The sequence below is a fragment of the Lutra lutra genome, chromosome 4 (assembly GCF_902655055.1).
Source record: "Lutra lutra chromosome 4, mLutLut1.2, whole genome shotgun sequence".
Classification (NCBI taxonomy): domain Eukaryota; kingdom Metazoa; phylum Chordata; class Mammalia; order Carnivora; family Mustelidae; genus Lutra; species Lutra lutra.
The window spans coordinates 142,605,725-142,616,716 of NC_062281.1; positions in this window are offsets into that span (position 1 = coordinate 142,605,725).

Below are 10,992 nucleotides of genomic sequence, written 5' to 3' on the forward strand. Positions count from 1 at the left end.
TCACAGTGACTTCTGGCATTTGGAAGAGCAGCTCCACTGGTTATCTTCCATCTCCGTGGTTTAAATGTCTCGGCCAGTTTGTGAACCAAAAGCATGGCTTTCTGGACTACTGTGCCAGACAGCCTTTTTTTTGCACACAAGCTATCTAACCACAGATCCATGAATAAAACATTTCCTGTTTGTACTTCAAAAATACCTGAAGTAAAAACAACAGGAGATTATGAGGCATGTGATGTGTGGTGAGGTAGCCTCTCTCGGTCAACAGCTTTCTAAGCTTAGCAAATCATTCCTTAGGCCGTTATTCAAAGGAATGCTCCAGGATAATTTCCTCAGTTCGCCATTAAGAGGCCTTGAGGCAGCTCATAAATCATGAATAATTTGTGAGTGCTCAGACATTATGTTAATAGTAAGTGCTGACATTTGATGAGTGTTTGATATATTCTAGATATTGTTTTATGTATTTGAACACGTTATTTTTTAAAGATTTATTTATTTATTTTAGAGAGAGAGTGAGAGCAAGAGCAGGAGGGGCAGAGGGGGAGGGAGATAATTCGAAGAGGACTCTGCGCTGAATGCAAAGCTGTAACAGGGCTCGATCTCATTACTCTGAGATCACGATCTGAGCCGAAACCAACAGTTGGAGGCTGAACCAACTTCACCACAAAGCCACCCCTGCATATATTATTTCTAATCCCCACAAACAGTCCTATACAGAGATACAATTACTATTATCCCCATTTTGCAGATGAAGAAACTGAGGCCTACAAAGATTTTACATAATTGTCTCAAGAAAAAGAGTGAAGGTTGCGTTAATAAGTTAATTTACTCTGACATGCCTACTATTTCCTCTACTCTCACTTTACCCTATGTATAATGGGTGTAGTTTTACAAGAAGGAACTAAAATTTGAAAATTGGGTCATGGTGTGCTGTCAGTAGGATGTTTTTTAAGACCTGATTAAAGGAATATTCTTAAATATGCTTGAGCTGCTGCATTGCCGGTCTCTTGTTGGTCCTTTGGTGATCAACCAAATTAGTCTTCCCCTTATTTTAAGCCAATCTAGGATCTCAACGTGTTATGAACTCTGAAAGAGGAAGGGGCTTATGAATGCTAATAATGACATACCACACAGAGAGCAACATGTGTTTGCTCCTGGTAGAGCTCATAGGTAGAAACCTGAATTCAGGCTCTCTTTTCAGGGTTCATCCTTGCTCAGTTCCAGGCCTGCTTCCTTTTGGCAAGAGGCACTCTCCTCTGAAAATTTCATTGCTGATGGGAATACTCTAATTATTCTCAACATTTACATGGCTCAGAGTACACACAGTTACCAGCCAAACAGGGATAACATCCTCATCAATAAAAGAAAGATGTTTTTCAAACAATTCAAAAGGCCACCATTTGAACCCTCCTAGAACCGACATCTTTCTAAGAAGGCTAACCCCAGGGAATAATTATTCCATTTGGGTGAAACTCTATTCCTATACAGAATAAACTTAAACTCTATTTATTCTTATGTGGTCTTGTTCAGAATTTTTTTTTCCTTTTATTTGAGAGAGAGAGAGATAGTGACAGAGAGCAAGAGCAGGGAGGAGAGGGAGAAGCAGGGTCTCCGCCAAGCAGGGAGCCCAACACAGGGCTCAATCCCAGCACCCTGGGATCATGACCTGAGCCAAAGGCAGATGCCCAACCGACTGAGCCACCCAGGTGCCCCTCTGTTCAGAATTTTATCTGAATGACTTTTACTCAAGAACATTTCACTGATCACTTCATAGTTCCCTAAAAGAAAAATATTTTAACACTTAAAAATTTTTCTGAAATTATAAATCTTTATTACATTTTTCTTAATTGAACTATCATTGTAATTATTAGCTTAAGAGCAATATCTTAATCCCTTACACCAAATCCTGAAAGTCAAAAGTTAATTGAAACTTTACAAAATGAAAACATTTTTCTAAATTAGCAAAAAATATATCTGGCTAGTAAAACTGTCCAAACTTGATTTAGTACATGTATAGTCTGTCAAACATCAAAAATGTATTATACATTTTGATAAATGTTTAGAAAACATTAGGACTCCATTGGCACTGAATTTAATGGAAAGGATAGTGCTGTTTTAAAAAGTTAGTTTAAATATCCATGAATAAATATTAATGTTTGCTCTAATGAGTCAAGGGAAGCATCAACTCTATTGTTTTGTTGCTGTTTTTAAACATTTAGGTTCTGAGAAGTCTTTCATATAAACTAGTAGATGAATGTGGAAGAAGTTGTGTTACAGAAATGTTACCAAGTTCTTGGAATTTTTATATGCCTAAAAATTATATAATGATTTATTATCAAACTATGTTTAATTGCCAGCTTACAATTTAAATTCTCTTTCAATTTCTTCTTCTATCTTTGCAAAAATAGAATATGGAACTCACCAAACTTACAATAGAGTCTTTCTACCCACTCATGAGAGATAGTCACATTCTCTATAGCTACACTAATATTTCAAATTGTTCCCTTTTATGGTACCTTGAAGTTGTTTACAACCTAAGGAATTTCCTATCGCAATTTAGAATAAGTGTGAACTTTGGCTGTTTTTTGGAAAGTAGAGAAAGGGATTCTCTAGCCACAGATGCCTTTTCAGGCACATCAACTTTAGGAAAGAATATGAATGAAGGTTAGGTATCTGGAAATTAGCTCTTTAAAAACTATACTTGGCTTATGATTATCCACAGGAGTACATAAACCCTGCAGAACATAACTACAAGCAATGAGGAACCACTGACTATACTAATCAAGGTAGTGTTATGTGCAGATTTGAGTTTTAGAAAGATCACTCTGGCTTCGGAGAAGAGAGTTTAATAGGCAGAGAGTAGCATCAGAGATCGGCACCAGTGGCCAAAGGAGTAAAACTTAGGTCACTCAGACCATGAAGACCACAGAAAGAAATGGGAGTTTGGGATGGGGCTCTAAAATTCTGCAAGTAGTGGCTCAGAATTACTAACTGGTACTATTGACTCATGATTTCCTTGATGTGTTATATTTACTCACACCCTGGAAACAATGTAGGAAGAACCCCAGGGAACAATGGAATAAACTTCGTGTATATATATGAAGTTACCTTGAGAATTTGGTCTTTCTAGAGTAGAGTTTTCAGTAATCTCAATTCAAAAACAAAATACCAAGAAATGATGAATCATTTCCTGGAGTTGTGTATGTTTTAGAAACTAATAAACTCAATCAACTTCTACTCCCATAAAGAAATTATTTTAGGCAAACTGGCCTGGCACTATGCTGTGAACTCACTCTACTTAAATGCTATGCATCTTTTAAAGATAATCTCATATCTGATCAGATTTCTGAAAACTTCTCAAATGGAGCCAAAATTGGCAAAAGTCAAAGATGGATTTAGCAACCCCCATTTTGTACTAAATTAGTTAAAATTAATTTCCATTACCCTGTATTTGTCTGGGTTTTTTTTCCCCCGATATTACCTTGAGATTTCTTTTAGGGGGTTGTAATAGATTGCTATTAATTATAGACATTTGGTATTCAGTTTTACTAAGTTCGTATCTTGTACAACCTGTGAGACTATAAGTTAGAAGTATCGTGAGCTTCTGGAGATGGGACCTGAGTGTAAAGCTTCTCTGAGGCTTGCAGAGTGTTCAGGGTAGTGTCACACAGAGAAGTTTCAATAAAGATTTGTCAACAGATGACATTACACCTCTTAGATAGCATCCTTGTCCTTGTGACTATTTTGAGAGGCTATCCTCTTTCTTCAAGTTGTAAAAAAAAAAATCATTAGTTTTCATGTTTCATTAAAATAGTTGAGTGATCAAGTAAACAAGAAGAGAAATGAAGGTGAGAGCCAGCTCTTCTTTACTATAAGGCTCATTTTTTAGGCACTTCCCTTCCATGCCATTAAAAACAGAGTTTCTGCACCACCCCAAACTTTGCTCTTTGGTTTTAAGACTGGTCTGGAACCTAAATGTCCAGGGATGAAAAAAAAATACAGGAAAAGAACATTTATTGAACTTCTACAATGCAAGAGATGACGTACGTGTGCTGTCCTATCACATCAGTAATCTCTTAGGGAAGATCAGAGTGACAAAACATTAAGAATTAAGTATCTATTCTCAGCAATCCTTGAGGATTCTTCCTAATCGTCGGGACCTTTTAAATTCCAGATTTTGTCAAGAAACCCAGGCCATGGACACTCATTTAAGCTTTCATATAGAAACGTTTTATAAAAACCTCCAGAATCAGATCCAGGTAGTTGACTACTTGCCCTACTTCCCCATAGATCGCTCAAAGTACTAAATTCTTTCCAGGAGCAGAAAGAAAGAAACAAGAACAGGAGCTCTGAAAACATCCAGCGGATGTCTTCTGTGTAGTTGAGATCTCAGGCCTTCTTCATAGAACAAAACCATACTAGCTTCCCAGTCTCTGGGGCCAGGGAAAATGGCTTTCCATATAGGTAGAATCTAGTAATTAATTGCAAAGTAAGTGTGGGACTGTATCTAGAGAAAAGTTGTACAAGATTGAGACAACCTAGTTTTGGGAACTGATCATCTCTCTGTGTCAACGTGAGTCTTGGCTTTTTGAAATCTAGCTGAGGGTACTCTTAGACCAAGATCTATACTGGTAGAGAAGCATGGGAAACATGGGGAGAGGGTAAGAATACTACTAAACATTTTTAGAAAGGTCAAATTTGAATCTTGATTTTGTGACATCGACTGTGAGTCAGGCACTTAAGCCCTCTGAATCTAACCATCCTTTTCTGCAAAAAAAGGAATAATAATCCCGATCCTGCTTGTACCAGAGAACCGTCATGAGGATCAAATTTACAGCAACAGTTTTAAGCAAATATTTACTACATATTTCCTATGAGTCAGGCGCTCTGCTACATGCTGAGGTGAGAGCACAGATGTGGTTTCTTGACCTTATGTAGCTTTCATCTAACACAAGGTTCCTCAACCTCAACACTATTGATCTTTTGTATTGACTAATGCCTGGTTGTGGGGGTCTATCCTGTACATACCTGCAGAAGCATCTTTACCCACTAGATGCTAGTAATGTCTCTGCTCCCTGCCATGACAACCAAAAATGTCTCCAGACATTGCCAAATTTCCCTGGGGAGGTATAATTATCCTCAGTTGAGAATCACTGGTCTGATGGAAAACAGGTGGCTTCTGAGAAAGGGACAGCAGTTCTTTTTTTTTTTTTTTTTTTTCCTTTCTCCTACTGGATCTTAATTGGGAAGCATCTCCTGGTTACAGCTATCTTATGACCAAAAAGATGCTATAAGTGGCAGAATGGAAAGATGGAAATACCTTGGCACACTGGTAATATAGTAGAGACTCAATTCCTGGAGGTGGCCCTCCCTCTGGCCCTCTGGATTTGCTGTTAAGTGAGACGGTGCATTTCCATATCATTTTAGCAATTGTTTCTGTTGCTTGCAGCTGAAAGAATCCTAGCTCTAATGACCTGACTTCATCTCTTCTTGTTTATCATCTATAAAATAAGTATCATAATCCATTCTTTGTTTTGTAATAAGGATAAAGTGTTTGTAGAACATCTTGCCTATTCCTGGGCATATTGTGTGTATTGAGTGTAGTGAAGTAACCAGTATTACAATAATGCCTGTCACTGACCTGTCACAAATCTCACCACTATTTATGTTATGTTTCTGGTTGATGATGATGATCCTTAATATGTGCTTCAGACACTAGTTTTGATTTATTTTGATTTATTTTTAAAGATTTTATTTATTTATTTGACACACACAGAGAGAGATCACAAGTAGGCAGAGAGGCAGGCAGTGAGAGAAAGGGGGAAGCAGGCTCCCCACTGAGCAGAGAGCCCGATGTGGGGCTCAATCCCAGGACCCTGAGACCATGACTCAAGTTGAAGGCAGAGGCTTAACCTGCTGAGCCACCCAGGTGCCCCTGACACTAATTTTTATCAGAGATTTCCTTGGAGAATATTCTTTTAGACATAATTTGCAACTTCCCGGTCACTATTATTTGTTAACCTAATAAGCATATGTCCATCTATTTGAACCTATAGCATTCTTGGTGACCTCACTGTTCTCACCTCTCTCCATGTCTCACCTCTCTTCAAATTGCTTATCTTCACTAAAAGTGAAAGGGTGTCTTATTTCACTCTTCTCCCTTGGATGCAAAGAGTTACTTCCTCAGGGAGGCATGAGATTAATGCTGGATCTCCAGTTAGGCAGGAACAGAAGTGTTCTGACCCTCCCAGGAATGCAACTTAAATGTCCTTATCTACACTGCAGTAGCGAGTCAGGGGGTTTGTGGTTTCTACACAAGCTAACTCATGCCCACTTCACCCAGCTTTCCTTTCCTTCCTGAGCACAAAGGAACATGCCCTGGGCCCTTAGAGTCAGAGGGAGCCATGTGACCAATTCTGAACAGTAGTCTGAGCAAAAGTGATGTGGGTCCTTCCTGCACAGCAACATTTGGGAGTGGGCATAAAGGTCTGCAAGTTCTCTCTTTTGTAACTTTGGATGCGATTTTTTTCCAGATGGTGTAGCCACAAAATGGAGTACCTTAGAGCTGACACTAAGATAAGGCAAACAAGTCCCATCGTAACATCCTGATACATGAAACTTAACTTTTTAAAGTGGGAAGGTTCCTTTTTATTTTAATAATTTTTCAATGACATATATTTTAACTGTGTTACATATTTTGCCTGTAAGTTTAAATTATTTCTGGGTAATTGAAGAGTTTTGTTATGCATAATTAGTTATTATTTACATGCCTAAAAAAATTAATGCCTTTGGGGAATGCAGATATGTAAAAAATGTACTTATTTCTATAACAAATGGCTCCAAAATGACTATGCTTTAATAGTAATGTCACATGAAGAAACTAAAGAAATTGGGGGAATTTGATTGAAGAAAATAAGATATATGAGAAATCTAAAATCATTCTTTAGGCATTTAAAGGGTTATCTTGTGGAAGAGGGATTAGAATTATTTTATATTGTCTTGGGGGCAGAATTAGAACCAATCTACATGGAATTTCAGCTCAACATGAGAATGAACTTTCTAATGAATAAAACTATGGCATTGAGTGGCTAGTCATTTACAAGAACGTGTTTCTCCTTGTCCTAGGCACAAAATTAGACCCATTTCCCAGCCTTGTTTGCAGTTAGATATGGCCATGTGATCGAGTTCTGACCAATGGAATGTGACATTTGTTGCTTTCAGGCCTGCTCCAGAAATAACTCCTTTGCACAATCCTTCATGCACTTTCTCCTTCCACTGGCCTTAAATTGATGATACTAGAAGCTTTGAAAGATACATGCCAGAGATGAAAGGAGATCAGGCCCTGAATGAGTGCCTGGAGGGGAGCCTGCTACCCATTAGGTAACCCATTTTGGACTTGACTTGACTAGATTTATTTGACTAGATTATCTGTTACAGATAGGAGCCCTGCCCTAACTAGCATAAAAACCATTCTGGAAATGGGAAGAGCTCCATTGGGAAGTATTAAATTCTTTGTCCCTAAGGTATTCATTCCACAAAGATGCCTTAGAAGGAGTTGAACATTTGCACAAGGGTTGAATTGCATGTTCTCTGGGTTCCTCTCTAATCCTGAGCTTTTTATGATTTTATTCACTCAAAGATTTTTCTAACTTACTACACTCTCAGACATTCATTTGTGAGTTGAGAGTAAATTTTCCTTTAACGGTCCCTAAATCTCTCTTCTAATTTGCTGTTTCTAAAATGCTATGAATATTTTAGACAACCAAACTTGTTAGTGCTGGGCCTAAAATAACGATCAGTATGAAAAAGGCAGGGTATGAATTACATGTAGGGAATGATTTTCATTTCTCAACCTATTTATATTCATATGCAAAGAAAAACAAGATTAGAATAAAATACACAAAATAGCAAAAGTGATTATTTTGTGTACTGGCATTACTGTGGGTGTTTAATTTTTGTCTTCAAACTTTTCTGTATTCTTTTTTTAAGCCAAAAAAAAATAGAAAAAAAAAGAAAAGGAAGGATTAAAAAATCACACAATTTTCCCTTGAATAATCTTTTTAAAACCCCAAATAACTATTAAGTTTACTTTAAAAATTAAAAATAAATACATTGTAAGCTAGGACCTGGGAGGTTGATGTATGACATAGGGATGTGACTTTGATTTGTAGATTTTGTCAAATCCATTATTTTCAGACAATCAGACTCTATCATCAACAGCTCAGGTAACCAACCACATGCTCTCCAGCTAAGTGATGCTGCTTTACTGGGCACACATTTCAATTTTACTTATACCCATCACCCAGCCCCCATTCCTCATTGCTGTATGCAAAGGAAAACAAGAGAGAAGTTAATATTAAAGGTGTTTATCTCATTCTTTATGGCTCATTTCATTAACTGATTGTTTATGTATTTATATACCACCATTGTGACCCCATGGAAAACTTTAATTGGAATAATTATTCAAAACTGCAGGACTTAAATGAATGCCTTTTGTGATAGAGAACTTGATGAGTATTATTTCATATTCCTCAAAGAATTATAATTGGATAACTTTCATTATCACTGTCCTTTATTTTATTACTCCTTGAGTCCCAATTTACCTTTCAATTACCTTTGAATTTGTTTTCCCCCTAAAATCTGAGCTATCATCTCACATAGTTGGTAAGAGAAGCAGCTTTCCCTGATGTACTTTATTTCTGTCCTTAGAATAACTCCCAAATTACCTTGTTTTCTTATACCTGGAATTGACCGCCATGAGATTATAGAAAATATATTTATTGGTCTCTGCCCCCAGTTCCTGCACAGGGCTCCTAAAACCCTTATAAATTCATAAATGATAAGAGCACTGAGAGCATCTTTCATTCTAATGAGGCAGCTCTGGGTGGGTTACTGGATGGCCCCTGGGTGGGCACTGATCCCCAGAAAGACCAAGCCAGGATTAGAAGCTTAGAATTTTCAGCCTCACCTCTCAGAGAAGGGAAAGGGGCTGCGGATGGAATTGATAATTGATCATGCCTTGGTAATGAAGCCTCCATAAAATCCCCATAGTATGGGGTTTGGAGAGCTTCTAGGCTGGTGAACACATCCACACTGGGAGGGTGATGCCCCCCAATTCCATGTGGATAGAGGCTCCTGTGTTCAGGACACTCCCAGGCCTCACGATACGTATGTCTTCATGTGGCTGTTCATGTGTGTCCTTTGTCATGTCCTTTCATCAATTGTTTAAAGGTAAGTAAGTGTTTGCCGGAGTTCTGTGAGCCACTTTAGCAAATTAATCAAAATTGAGGAGGGGGTTGAGGGCACCTCTGATTCATAGCCAGTGGGTGATAATGTGGGTTTGGAACTGGCATCCAAAGTATATGTGGGAATGGAACAATCTTAGCCTTATGGGACTGAACCCTTAACCTGTGTGATCTGACATTTTCTACAGAAGATAAATTGTAGGCCACCCAGGTGGTGTCACAGAGAATTGCTTGTTGTGGGGAAAAGCCTCTACACATTTTATGTCAGAAGGGAAGTGTCCTGGGTGAGAAGTGAAAGAGACACAGGGATAGAGACCCATAGAAGGAAAGAACTGGGGTTTTTCCCTATACAGGAGGAGGAAAACTGAGGATTTTCCCTTTTCAACCTCTATTTGATCTAAGCGGAGATTATATGTGACTTGATTGTATGAATCAGATCTCCCAAGCTGCTTTGAGAAGTAGTTTTGAAAAATGGACCTTATGTGTAGGAAAGACAGGATGGTACAGTCGGAACCAAGAAGGGTAGGCTAGAAGGGGGCGGAGTCAAACTGAGAAGCTGGTTTTGAAGGGTTGATGTATGAATAAAGCGACAGAGAAGCATGGCAGAAAGAAAAGGTGTTTAAAAATATATTCTGCTCTCATGGAGCGCCTGGGTGGCTCAGTGGGTTAAAGCCTCAGCCTTCAGCTCAGGTCGTGATCTCAGGGTCCTGGGATTGAGCCCCACATTGGGCTCTCTGCTCAGCGGGGAGCCTGCTTCCTCCTCTCTTTCTCTCTCTCTCTGCCTGCCTCTCTGCCTACTTGTGATCTGTCAGCCAAATAAATAAATAAAAATCTAAATATATATATATATATATATATATATATGTATATATATATATATTCTGCTCTTGAAATATAAACTTGCATTTAATTGCCTTTTACTAGAAATTATTTTATTACTATTTGGGTTTGAATGTCAATATTTAAACAGTAACACCAATTTTAGAGTCTGTCATAGGAAATGATTGATTAATGCCCGGAAAAATCTTCAAACTTTCATTTCAGACATTAATATTAGCCCCTTCTATTTACCTCTTACCAGAAGCCACTGACGAAATGCTCTCATTATCTTTGTCTCTTTCAATTTTTTTTATTGTTTTCTGTCTGTCTTCCTACTCTATACTCTCTTGAGTAAATAACTTTAAAATAACAGGTGTTTCCCCTTTAAAATATTTAATTGTTATGTAATTTTTAATTTCTCTTATTTATATTTTTAAAAATTATAAATATTTTTTATTTGGTCCTCCTATATTTTCTACCAAATGTAATAGTTACTACCATTCTCATCACAAAAATGAAAAGACTGAGGCTCAGAGAAGTTGAGTAACTTGATCATGGTCACATAGCTAACAGGTGGCAGACTAGGGCTAAGACAATGTCTGTGGGACTCTGGAACCTGTTTTCCATTCTACCACCGTTCTCATTGAAAGAGGGATCCCAGAAAAGACAGGGTTCAGGGAAAGATATTCATGCAAGAAAGATATTTTTTTCTCATTCTTTTTAAAAATTTTATAAATGCCAAACTTGGAGTGGAGAGAGAAAAGGCGGTGGAATGTAATCATGAATCAGCCCTAGCTTCTGCCCTCAAGGGACTACCCATAGTCTAGTTGAAAGACCATCTATTTAATAGCTGTATTTTATGAGGAGGGAGAAAGTAAGAATGCCCATCTTCTCAGAGGAAGTGATATCTGATCTCTGTTATGAAAAATGA